The following is a 13403-nucleotide window of genomic DNA, read 5'->3' on the forward strand; positions in this document are numbered from 1 at the left end:
CTTATTGACGACTGATGGTTTACCAATGGTTTACAGAGTTCCAGAGATAAAGATAGCAGGGCTTAAGCCTGTTCTTCAGAGTTGTAGGTGCTGTCTATTACAGGACACACAAAAACGTGGGAAACTCGAGGCAGGTTATCTCGTAGTGTGGGTCTCTGTGGTTCGTGACTGAAACAGCTAATAAAAGCTGCCGCGGTGTCGTGGTGTCGTTCTCGGTGGAGGCAGAGGGAACGTGCCCTGCAGCACTCGCAGACGTCTCGTTCTAGTCCCGCATCTCCACGGCTGCACACGCGCTCTGTTGCCCAGATTGTGTCAGGGGCGAGTTGAAAAAGTGTCCTGAACCTTTGCCCCCTTGAAAAATCAATAACTGAGGCAACAGTTATAAATCAGTCTTATTCCCCCAGAGTTAAGATGAGGAATTTTATCAGGTCAAATATTTAGATGAGTTTATTGTTCAAACAATAACAAAAGGAATTTAAGGTTTGTTTTACCTTTTGATGTCTGCTATATTGAGAAACGTAGTTTTTAAAATTACCTTGAATACATTATTAGTTCTCTAATTAGACCTCCATTCTTATGGTCAATAAAATTAACACTGGCAAATGTACATATTTAGAGACATCTTTATACTTCCACTATTGTGAACTGACTAACCACACTGCACAGTTAATACCTTTTTTAATTGAGCAACATTTGCTTAATAATAACTAGCTACATTTCTGATTCTGTTAGAGTGACATGTTTTAGTGAGCCTGCATGACTCACTCCCTCTGGTGCAGGTCTGATCCCTCCTGCGTGTCTGGCTGCATTCATTGGCTGCATCGCCTGCGCGATGACATTTCATATTCTCCAGTTCGGCTGGAGATTTAGTGCCGGGGAAATCTAAAAATATTGAATTGGCATGATCGTTTTTGTCTTAAAACTTATGTGGTGAGAAGGTAGAACAAGTTACGAGTAGCTACATTTTATAATGTGCTAAGAGCACCAAGACTACAAGTCAAACCAAACTACATACATTTAATTCAAGTATTTTTTTATTATATTTTTGTCTCTGTCTTTTACTTCATATGGATCTACTCTGGTCTGCCTGTCTATTATTTATATGTGGAAATATGGTCTAATTCTACGCTGCATTGCTGTTTTTACCAACATGTAATAGTTGCATGTCTTAAATTTCCCCATATTTTGCTTCTCTTTGATAAAAGAATCATTTAATTTTTCTTTCTTTTTGTGAGGGACGAAGTAATTACCATAAGGTTGCCATTGTAGTGAGTTTAAACTCAAAGAAAGAACGGGTCAGTGAGTGTGCAGTGATTAGTGAGGAATCGTGTGTAACAAATATACGTTCATTGTAAACACGCATTTCCTTCCTTCACTAGAGTTGTGTGAGGTCAAAGCTCCATGTCAGAGGCGTATAAGTGGAATGAACCAGAGCTGACCTGATCAGGGTCTGAACTTTCAGTCAGCTGCTTTACACAATGTTTGGGTGGATGCAAAAGGTATCGGGCTACTGCAGAAATGGCCCCTTGCCCCGATATGCTCTATAAAGCCTTGAAAAGCCATGTAAGGAAGCGCTGAAGAATGGGTGATATCCCCCAAGGCCAACAGCAGTGCAGACGTGTTTAGTTGCCTACAGTGAACGTTTGAGCAGTGTTGACATGAGTGTGCACCATGCACATCACAGATATGTCTACGCTACAAACCACATTTGTGGAGAAATAATAATCCTTCAAATCATGAGAAATTGTTTTAAACTTCTGGCTATGATGCCTGTATGTTATGCACCCCAAAACACCCACCTGTTGTTTATTTACCATCAGGTGGGCCACAGAGGTCAAATGGAAAATCATTTTAGGGTGACTTATGCCTACACTCTGCTTTGGTATAGCAGCCATTGTTAACAGGCATTATAACAATAGCTTGGTGGCCCAACCAACAATAAAGGAAATTAAACCCATATACTTTAATCTTATATATAAGTGTGGGTTAGCAAAATGTCCAATAAGAAAAGTCAAATATCCGTTTGGAAGTGTTTGAGGTTGACCACAAGTGGAAAAGGAAACTAAGATTAAAATTTGAAGATCGCTTGAACAAAGTTACTAAATTGCTAAACAGCTCCATCCATAGTTAATTTATAAATTGAGACTGATGGCAGCCTTAATATAATACCAAACATGCTCGTTTTAGATGTGTGGCTGTAGTTAGTTATCTGTCAAAACGATATACTGTATTAGAACAAAACATTTTTTTTAACCAAAGGAATGGTTGGATGAAGCTAGTTTGTATGCAGACCTCAAGCTTTTAGAAGTGGCTGATCTAAAAGTATCTACTGCAGGGGTACTCAACTGGCGGACCGCGGTCCGGATCCGGACCCGAACGCAGTCCTGTATGGACCCAATCTCATTCCTGATTAACTGGATACGGACCAGAATTAATTTTAAACAGGAGCATTTATTTCAGGGCTATTGAAAAAACACTCCGTCAACAACTTACGTTTGCCGCCCCCCCCGCTCAACAACTAAGGTTCGACATCACCGCCGCCCCAGACCTCAGTTAACAGCTATCTGCCAAAATTGGACCGCGGATAAATTTAGTTGAGTACCCCTAATCTACTGGCTTAAATGGGTTGAGCTCAAAATTAGTGATCATCAGAGTGCAGCTCATGAGGAACATGGGATTCCAAGTAATTAGAAAATCACCTAACTTTGACACGTTTGTTTGTGGGCAACAGGTGTTCACCATATCTGCTGGTACAGCTCTGCTTGGTGTTTGCAAACTGTTTGAGGTCGAAGCCTGCCTCAGTGCATAATCCGATGTATAAGCCTTCACATACCTGAGAACACTGGCCAGTAGATTCAGTTCTACCTAATCTTCCTGATTACAGCTCATTATAAGTCATTACAGTGACTTAACTGTTTTTTTCAATCAAGATAGTCTCCATATATATGAAGCCCAGCCAGAGGTTCAAATAGCTATTTGGATCTATAGATGCAAAGCAATATATATTTCTTATGCCAGGAAGTGAAGGATCCTGTTTTTTCTGCAGTAAACTCCAGGCCACCGTCGGAGGGTCACCACACAGGCACGGCGGCCAGGAGTCAGACAGGCTTGTGGGAAATGCACTTCACTTCAGATTGGGCTCCCTCCAATCACAGGGCAGTTCTTTTAAAGGATCCTTGAAAGGACTGTGGTCATGGAGCAGAATTCAAAGAGACAGATCAGAGAATAGCAGGCTCTCAAAGACGTGAGGCGGCCCTCAGCGTGAGCCAGAAGAGAGCGCAAGACCTGGGGGCCTCTGTGTCTCCGTGGGTTTTATTTCCACTCAGAGCTGCCTGGGTATGGATGTGAAACTTCCACTGACGTGCTGTATGGGATAAGTTCTCACGAAGAATGCTAATAGAACTTCAAAATTGTTGTAGGCTAGTGAACGCAGTATACTGGACTTGTGGCTCTTCGAATGTGCACGTAGTGTTCTAGTAGCAGTTCAAATATACTCTGGAGCTGTATGCTAATTTCTCAGAGACATTAAGATGAATATTACACTTAGCCTTGAGAAAGTGCCAGTGTCACCTTGGTGCGTTGTAGACCGTCCTCGTGGGAGAGGGGACTTGGCACGCAGCCTTACAGCCAGGGATGTGGGGTACTGTGTCAGCAGTTCTTGCCCAAATTGAAGCCCAGTGCTAAAAATCACACAGCTAGCATGCGCTGGTCTGTTTGTATGATGTTGGTATCTACCATTCGCCCTTCCTGTCTGTTTCATGGGACAAATGCAGCTGTCGAAAAGCTTATTCTGGAAACAAAATTTTCCTACTTAATAAATGAGGTTCATATTTTTACACTTTCACTGCCATCTAAACTTCCAAGTTTCCTCCAGTGTCTGAGCAGAGCAGAGTGATCACACATCATCAGTACCTCAGTACATCAGTACGCTTCGTTGTCCTGGCACTCAGCTGCAGCCCTTGAGCACGACTGGACCCTGAAGAACTCCGTCCTCTTTGAGGGTTTCTTTTTGGCCTGCAGAAACGTTTTGTTTCTCCAGCAGTTCCGTTTCCTTTTTAGAGTGTGAGGTGGGTCTGGCCTTTGTTGTCATAACAATCTGTCATGGTAAAACTTCTTCATACGGAGGCAGACAGGCCCTCAACGTTTGCTCAGAGATCTGAGGGAACAAGAGAAAACACCCAGGGTGAAGAAGCGAACAGACAGAGCGTACCGTACTGCCTACTCCAGTGCCTGGACCTGGGATCATTTTCTTATCATAATAATCCCATATTTTACTACTTTGACGTTTGCATTGATTTTATAGGGGATGTGCGCACATAAAGACCACAAGTCACATTACCCGCTAATCTCCCACCATCTCTCATTCTCTGACACTCCTCCTCTGTGGTCTCCTACTCTGGGTTTGATTGGGTGGTGTCTACTTGTTTGTATTAGTTTGTGGTCTCTTGCTGTATTTGCATTTGTTCTGTTTGTGTAGTGTAACCCACACCATGCAGCCCCTCCACTCTGTGTTAGATGACCCGACGGATCTGGGCCCATGAATCTTGTCTGTTTTTTTCTCACATGTTTCATAGATTTCCCAACAGAGTGGCCAGGGTCAGCACAGCAGAGCAGTACTGTTGTGAATCACCTCTGCTTTAACACGTACTCTGACATGATGAGTCTTACTAAAAGTGTCTTATGCTGATAGGTCCTGGTTAGAAAGGATCCTGGTTAGAAAATCTCACTTTCAGTGGACAGAACTTTTGGAGTCATTTCGTTGACTGATCTTTGTGGCTTTTAAGGACTGAGTCACAGGACTTGTACTTAGTGGAGGCATGTTGATATATTTACTGCAGAATATAATATATTTTTAATAACTCTGGATAATGTATATGTTAAATGTATAAAAATTACCTCAGTCGATGTGCATTGAAAAGACATCTGTTTGCTAGATCACTATTAGGTCTCATAGGACCTAAGAGTAAGTCAGCCATATTGCTGATGTCACCATTATCTATGTCTTCTCTAGCTCTGTTTGTATCTGAGCCCTACAGTTGCAGGTGAAGTGGGGACAGTGTGCTTTTCTGAGTCGAGAAATGACTCTAAGGTTAAAAATGTGTCTTGGCTCTTGCTTCCTGGCTGCGTTTGCAGTGCACAGCACGACACCTCCAAGACCCTAACTGACTAGACCCTCATCCAGGAGACACAAGCTGTACTTCCCACCTCCGCCACAAGATGGAGTCGCAGCAAAGAGGGTCAGTGAGAGCTTGCGTGTGTATTAGATCATTACATCTTCATCAATCACTGGCATAGCTACTTAAATAAGTATGTTAGTGTGTTTGTTTAGGAAATGTTAAGACTGCATTTTACAGTTTAGTTTCGCAGTGCTCTCCCTCTTTGGGTTCTTGTATGTTAAATCTTCAGGGTTGCTTAATAGCCCATGTCAACTCCATATAAGTTACTGCAGTCAAGACAAAATCCAGTTAGAAATAGTCCAAGGATAGTTACCAGAGCCAGCTCTGAGTTCCCCTTACCATCCATATATGAATCAAGTTGGATAATTACTGACTGTGTTTTCGTGGCACATTTTATGGGTCACAGCTGTTGTGTAATCACATCTGCTCAGGTGCTCAGGTGATTTGAGCAGAAATTAATTGAAACACGAGTTCTGTGCAACCGTTCCTCAACACCACTGAAAAATCTGGAGTCACACCAAACCTTGATAATGGCTGTAATACACACTTTTCTGATGACTAGTACTCAAAAGACAGAAAGCCTTATTGATGAAAAATTTTAGATCTACAGTTTTTCCTCTGACTGTACTGAAACAGCCAGGTGGTCTATTTATAGTCTTTTTTTTGCTACAGGAAGTATCCTAGTCTGATTCTCTGTGGGTGTGCGTGAGGGAGATTTTTGAATGATCTTTTTCCTTTTCAAAATGCAGGACTCTCCAAAAGCAGCAACAGAACGTGAACGCAGGTGCCTGGGCTGAGCTGAGCAGACATGCCTTTCTAGTGGAGTTTCTAAAGCAGCGGGCAAGCCTTGGGAAATACTTAACACTGAAGATCCATCACTGGGTGTGGGGTAGCAGACATCTTCATGTGTAATGACTTGTCGAGTAGATTACTACAATTTTTGGTGCCCTTTTCTCCAGTCTCAAGAAAACACAAAATGATTTCAAAAATAGAAAGCATATTGGTTAAAGGTGAATACATGTAGAAACTGGGATATTGTGTAACGCTGCATGCCAGACTGTAGCTCATTTGCAGTGTCAGTCTGACCTACTTTCAGCAGTAGGACATTACGCTGTCGACAAGAAAGCAGAGATGTCTAATATAACCAGCCATGAAATCAGCCATATCTGATAAACCATTCTATATTTGTTTTGAAAAATGGAGAATCTGCAGAATATATAATTTTAGCATCCCCATTGCAGAGGAAATCATCAGTTTTTACCTGGTCAAAGAGTTAAGGCACAAAAAAGAAAACCTGTTCAGTAAGTGTCACTGTCAACAGAAACGGTATAATGATATAACATTACCAATGTTTACCTTCCCATACCAGCTCTAAATGCTTTGAGGACCACAACATTAAAGACCAGAGGTGTATAATCCAGGTTCAGAAAGTAAAAGTCCTCACCAGGATTTTGCTCAGGCTTCCTGGATTTTGTTGATTCCACTCATTTTACCTGGATTGCACTAATTAGAAAATCTAGCAAGCTTGAGCAAAATCCTGGAGAGGACTTTTACTTTCTGAACCTGGATTATACACCTCTGTTAAAGTCTGCTGGGTATATTGTTAAATCATTTACTAGTACTTTTCTGATCACTTTTCAGAAAATGTTAACGTTTTTGTTCTCCATCTAATAACTCGGGAATCACTAAGTTACTATCACTCTCTGCTCTCAGGGAAGTCAGGGAGGCCTAAAGACATGATGAATTAGAGAATGACCACAGAGGCAGCAGAAATGATCCACTACTATACATTATTGGACTGATCTAAGACATGCTATCTTCTAAAGGCAGGTCTTCACTATTGGACTGATCTAAGACATGCTATCTTCTAAAGGCAGGTCTTCACTATTGGACTGATCTAAGACATGCTATCTTCTAAAGGCAGGTCTTTTCTAACACATTGTCCTGATACGTTTTTCAATCCTTCTTTTTATATGGAGATTCCCATTATATATTAAATATTCCTATGGAGATTCATATTATATATATTGTATAAATGTTCTTATTTATATAAATAAATTAGATATTTTCAGTCCGGCTTTTAAATCCCTCCATGCGAAAAGACAATTGCAAAATGGCTGTTACCTGTATTCACTCCATATTCTTCATAATCAGACCTAAGAGTAATTACACATGAGAGGGTTCCACCTGCTTCACCCCCATCCTCATCTTCTTCCTACTTCACTGGGAGTGGTGTCAGTAGAGGCCTTGGCTCCTGCCAGGGCCTTGAGTCAGTCCACCCCATGACTGCACAAGCAGAACCCGCCTTATTTACAATGGCTGCTGGTACTTTTGATGCCATTCCAGGATGTCCTGGTGTTCGCAATCACATCACTCATTTACTTTAATTTCCTGGGCTGCTATTTGACTGGCTGTTAACCCTGAAGAAGATGGTGTCTCCTCTTAGAGGAGAACATGAACCCACACAGGCCTCTCATTATACTCTCAACCTCATAAAACACATTTTATGGGCAATTTCATTTTAACATGTAAAATTGTGTAACTTAAAAGAGAGACAACAAATGAATCTGAATGGAAAATAATTGAAAAATGCCGTCTTCTCCGTTTTTTGGACCTCTTGGCATGTCCTGTTCCAGCATTTCAGGGTTTCTTCAATGGGAGCTAAGCTACCCCATTACAGAGACAGTACTGTTGCACATATCCACTTTCCCTGGCCAAGATTTACTCCCTTCTAATTCATTTCAGTCACTGCAGCTCAGTAACTCTCGTGAATGGCAGTGTTCACCTTCAGAAGCACCCCGCTGGTGCTCGGTTAGCGCTCCAGCCGCACAGTAAAGGCAGCTGGTTCTTAAGCGATACGAAGCAGCCCGATATCTTGCTCGTCTTATTTTATGACACTTTTTCCGTCTGAAAACTTCTCACAACAGACATGCTGGGATAAACGTTAAAAATAAAGATGGCGAGTGAGACTGAGCATAGGAAAAACATCCGTGGTGAACACCGTGGGGAAATATCGTACTTGAACCTTTCCTTGCTGGGGGGGGTGTAGTGGGGGGCACAGAGGGAGAACATGGACGTGTCAGAATGTAACACAGGATGAGGAAATGATCCACTGGTGTCACTTTGCTGCGCACACACTGCTGTGATTATGGGCCTCTTCACTATAACGAGGCCGCCCAGATTTTGGCGGGCCAACCACAGACCAGGGCCAAGGCAGGGTGGTGTGCTCTGACGGTTTGGAAAACAGACATGACTTCAAAGCATAGGGGTTAGCAAATGGAGAGAAGGACAAAGAATATGAAAGAGGCAGAGAGAGAAAAGGGACAGGGGATGTCTGATAAGTTAATCTGGGGAGAGAGGGTTATTAGGCCCCTTGTCCATTCCTCCCTTTCACCCCAACACTGACATGGCGTGGAGGCTTTGTCATTGTCATTCTTTTAAAGCATGTAATGGAGAAGAGTGCACAGAACCAAATTCTTCCCTACATTGCCAGGAGACCACAATGAGAAGTGCACATAAAAACCCCTCTAGTCTTTAGCATTAACCGATTAGGATGGGTGTAAGGGTGGAGGGAGCTTGGCTGTAGCACACTCTTCCAAGGACATTAATAAAATCCATGATGTGGAGTTCAGTGCTGGGGTAGTGAGCCATAACTTACATCTTTGAATGGATATAAGGAAAAGGCAACAGACACCCCCCCCCCTTCCCCCCTCGGTACCTCATTACTGACAACTGAAGCTCACCATCTCCCATCTGAGGTTTTTCTTTGGTTTTTTTTTTGCAATGGGCTCATCTTCGATGACAGCCTGCAGGTTTGTTGGACTTGATCCTTTCTTTCCCTTGACTGGTTCCATACTTTATCAATCCCTTACAGGCCCTTGTTACATTCTGTAACAACTCAGTGTCAACGAACAGACGCGGACCCATGCGCAGGAAAGGAAAGATATTTAATGAACAAACTTTCCAGACGTAGTGGCAACGGTCAGGAGGCAGAGGTAAAAAAATAAACAAGACAGAAGACGAGAAAACACCAGGACAATCACTTGGTAGGCACGTTAAATGAATAGTGGCAAAAAGTAAGGTGTGGTGGCTGATTATACAGAGGCTGTGTTCGAAATAGCCTACTACATACTACTGGTGTACTGATCGAGCCCCAAATCAGTATGTCGTATGCAGTATGTGACCCAAATGAAATTTTCCAGTACGTGAAACATACCCGGATGACCTACTACTTCCGCAAAATATTCCAGTACGCGAACAGAGCTATCTTCGTGGTGTACTGCATCCCATCATGCAACGCCACATTCACGTGACCCCGTAGTATGCTTTGCTTTTGTCGCATACTGGAAACTGTACTGCATACTACTACGAGGACCAGTATGCAGTATCCAGTATATACTGAGTCCAGTATGCAGTATCCAGTATGTAGTAGTCTATTTCGAACACAGCAAGGGTGTGGTGTGGATAAGAGCTGATTCTGATCAGTATTCCGGGGATGAGAACCTCTGGAGGCCTGGAGTGGAATCACAGATATTGACACATTCATTACATCTATTATTCATTAGATCATTATATTGTACTTAGAATTTTAAGATGCGCAATGTCATATTTTGCATGTGAAACTACACAAATTATTTTTAAGCATTTTTACTTCCTCATTTCCATTAGTTACAGTACCATAATAGGAAAATAGTGATGTGTGTAATATTACAGGCAGACGAGAGCAAATGTGCACACCAAGCTTCCTCAACAAGAAGCCGTGCAGGAGAATGATGGACCAGTCACTGTCACGTTGAGGACCCCGGCCCCTCCCCCGGCGTGTGTTAACGTTGTCCACGTGCTTTGTCTGCGTCAGTGGATCTCCGTGGTTATGGTTATGTCGTGTGATAATCTGTCTCACCTGTGAATTGTCTCGTAATCACGTGGGGCTAATGTGGTTTGTCTATTTAATGTGCGCTCGCGCAGTGTCCTGTGCTCGTCGTTGTCTATGGTTTACAGGTTGCTGTGTGGATGTGAATGTTCTACATGCGCTATTGCGCAATATCTGTGTTTTCCGTGCGCATTAAGCGCTAAAATAAAATGGACGTCTGAAAGACAAGGATTTCGTGTCTCGTCCTTCGTCCAGCCACCGATCGTCACAGAACGACGAGCCGCGAAGAGACACCAAAATGCCAGGCTACGCAACCCAGCCTAAGAAGGCACTTTGCCCCAGCAAGCGGCACCACCGCTCTTCCTCCTCTCCCCCGCGCCGCTTAACCCCGCCGACTCGGGAACAGCTGATGAGGGACCCAGAGTGCTTTTACCTGCTGCGTGCAGCACGGGAGACCTCCATACCCGAGTTGGCGGAGGAATACCGCCAGACAGCTGCGCGGGTATGGGAGGAGAGGCATCCCTCTCCGTCTCGGGAGCTCTCGCCCCTGTGGGTGGGTGTCCACGAGTCGGAGGAGGACCCCCCCGGTCGAGAGGCGGGCTCCTCCCCGCGCCAAGAGGATTCGCCCACGCAGGAACAGCTGGAGAAGGACCCGGTGTGCTACCGTCGACTACGGTGAAGAAGAGGAGGAGGAGTCGGAGGAAGAGGATTACCTCCCTCCGCCCGTAGGTCCCTCTACCACCGTAGGGAAAGGCGGGGAAGATTACCCCGATGACGACGATGGGGAGGAGGAATACGGGGATTACCCTCCGTCCGAGGGCTCGTATGCCGAGGAGGAAGAGGAGAGCCCTCCCCCTTCGGAACTGTCAGCCAAGACGGTTAAAGGGAAGTGGACCCCGTCCTCCAATTGCTCCGGAGGAGAGAGGATGGACTGCTCCCGGGGTGGCAGCCCGGAGCAGCCCATGAGCTGGAGCCAGGGCAGTGAGTCGACCAACATGGAGGTGGAAGCGCCCCCGGTCGACTCCAGAGGACGGTCGTGGAGCGAGGTGGGCATACCATACGGCCAGCTGGGGGGAGAGTCCGCCAGTCGCGCTGCACCCGGCGCGTCCGCCAGCCGTGCTGCACCGGGCGGAGGATTTGCAGCAAAGGCTGGAGGAGGACCGTTCACTGCAGTACCTGCAGCTCCCGACCTCTCTCCCCTTATCGCCCTACTCCTGGCGCGTAGCTTGGCGCCTATGTCATGTGTGTGTGTGCCTGTAATTGTAAGTCTGCCCGTATGTATACCTAACCCCCTCTTCCCGTTTGTGTCTATGTGTGTAAGCGTGCCTGTTTGTGTGTTTGTGACCGTGCCGTTGTCTAACGTCTTTTCCCCTGTGTTCCCAGGGAAGGTGTTCTAGGCGGTCTGTGGCGGACGCTTCACCAAGGGCAGTCACCTCCCAGACGCAGGACTGAGCGCGTCGGATCCGCCCATCGTCGTGGGTTCGGGGCACTCGGTCCTGTTGGCACCCCGGGACGGGTAGTGCCCTTGGAGGGGGCGTCTGTCACGTTGAGGACCCCGGCCCCTCCCTTTTGGGCGTGTGTCAACGTAGTCCACGTGCTTTGTCTGCGTCAGTGGATCTCCGTGGTTATGGTTATGTCGTGTGATAATCTGTCTTACCTGTGAATTGTCTCGTAATCACGTAGGGCTAATGTGGTTTGTATATTTAATGTGCGCTCACGCAGTGTCCTGTGCTCGTTGTCTATGGTTTACACGTTGCTGTGTGGATGTGAGTGTTCTACGTGTGCTATTGCACAATATCTGTGTTTTCCGTGAGCATTAAGCGCTAAAATTAAAAGTGACGTCTGAAAGACAAGGATTTTGTGTCTCGTCCTTCGTCCAGCCACCGATCGTCACAGTCACGTGCCAAACAGTAACATACATGTTCAAAAAGAACAGGCAAGAAAGCGAAAAATTTAAAAACACAGCAAGTTCAAAAACACCAAAAAAAAAAAAATGCAAAGATGCACAGCTTGGTGCCTTGAGAGGAGCACAAGAGACTTTTCACATTTTTAAGTTTCACATGGGTTTAAGTGCAGGTAATCCCTCACAGAAGCTGTGTGGGAGTGTGATGAGAGGGTGTGGTAAGACCAGTAAGGCTCATCTCAACTGGAGGATGTTACTCGGGGCCATGACGGTGTCCAAACCTTTGGTACATATGAAAGACAAGAACCTGAGAATGTGTCAGCATCCCTGATTATTTGAAGTCATTATTTTATTTCAAATATTATGATATATTTAACTGGTGGCTTGAATACTTATCCAGGCTCTTTAGAGCTGTGCATGTAGTCTTTTGGGCTCAGCAGATGATGTGAGCATAATCAACTGTGGTTTTGGAATATCATTAGTGAATATTGAATCATTAGTTAAAATTGTCTGCTGGTTGGTTGCTTTGTACCTTTTTTAAACTTTTGATTTTTGTACGATATACAGTTCCTCTATGTGAGCAGGCATGCAATCTAATAGATTATGCTGTGTATTCCCAAACCACTTTTGCATTCATCTCTGTACCTTCATAAATTAAGATTGACTCTTGATTTATTCTACGTTCTACCATCTATAATTACAAACCATCCAATAAAATACATTGGCTTCAATTTTCACTTTAAAGCAGTATTGTGTTTCCTTTTAAGAGTTCATCTTTGGCCTTTGGTTAAGTATCAGATTATTCTTGCTGACAGTGAAACCATATATATGTAATGAGTATGATTAATTACAAGCAAAATAATCTTGCTAATGCATTTTATGTGTATTCTAACTGTATTAGATGTGACATACTATCACCAAAGTGGTATTACATGTGGTCTTTTATTTCCTAAATGCTGAAGCCTGCAAAACCTAATCACTTCATTACTTCCTCCTGTGCATTCGAATCAAGTTTTAGTCCCAAAGCTAAAGTATAAAGGCAGACTGTTAAAGGAGTGTGGTCACTGATGGCTTGCTAAGCAGGATCCAGGCCTATGTTCATGTCACCTTACCCATAAGTCACCACTGGGGTGTGCTGTACTGTTGGCGATCTTTGACTTTTGACTTGTCTCCAAAAGCCCTAAATATAGAAGCTTTTCCTTGCCTGTCCTGTTGTCCTTTGGCTTAGCGGTAAAGTGGAGCGTGTGCTGCACAGGGTTCCTGATCCTGCAGCTCGTGGTGGGATGATGGAAGCCTGCCACCACTGTTTCATGGCATGCAGGATTCAGTGGCCATGGACTAAGGACATGTCCATCTGGTCTGCCATATGAGAACAGGAGGTGAATATTGCATTTACCACTCTGTGCAACACTGAACATGCATTCCTTTATTTTATGGTTCGGTGGAACCTTTT

This window comes from Brachyhypopomus gauderio, chromosome 15 (assembly GCF_052324685.1).
Source record: "Brachyhypopomus gauderio isolate BG-103 chromosome 15, BGAUD_0.2, whole genome shotgun sequence".
Lineage (NCBI taxonomy): Eukaryota > Metazoa > Chordata > Actinopteri > Gymnotiformes > Hypopomidae > Brachyhypopomus > Brachyhypopomus gauderio.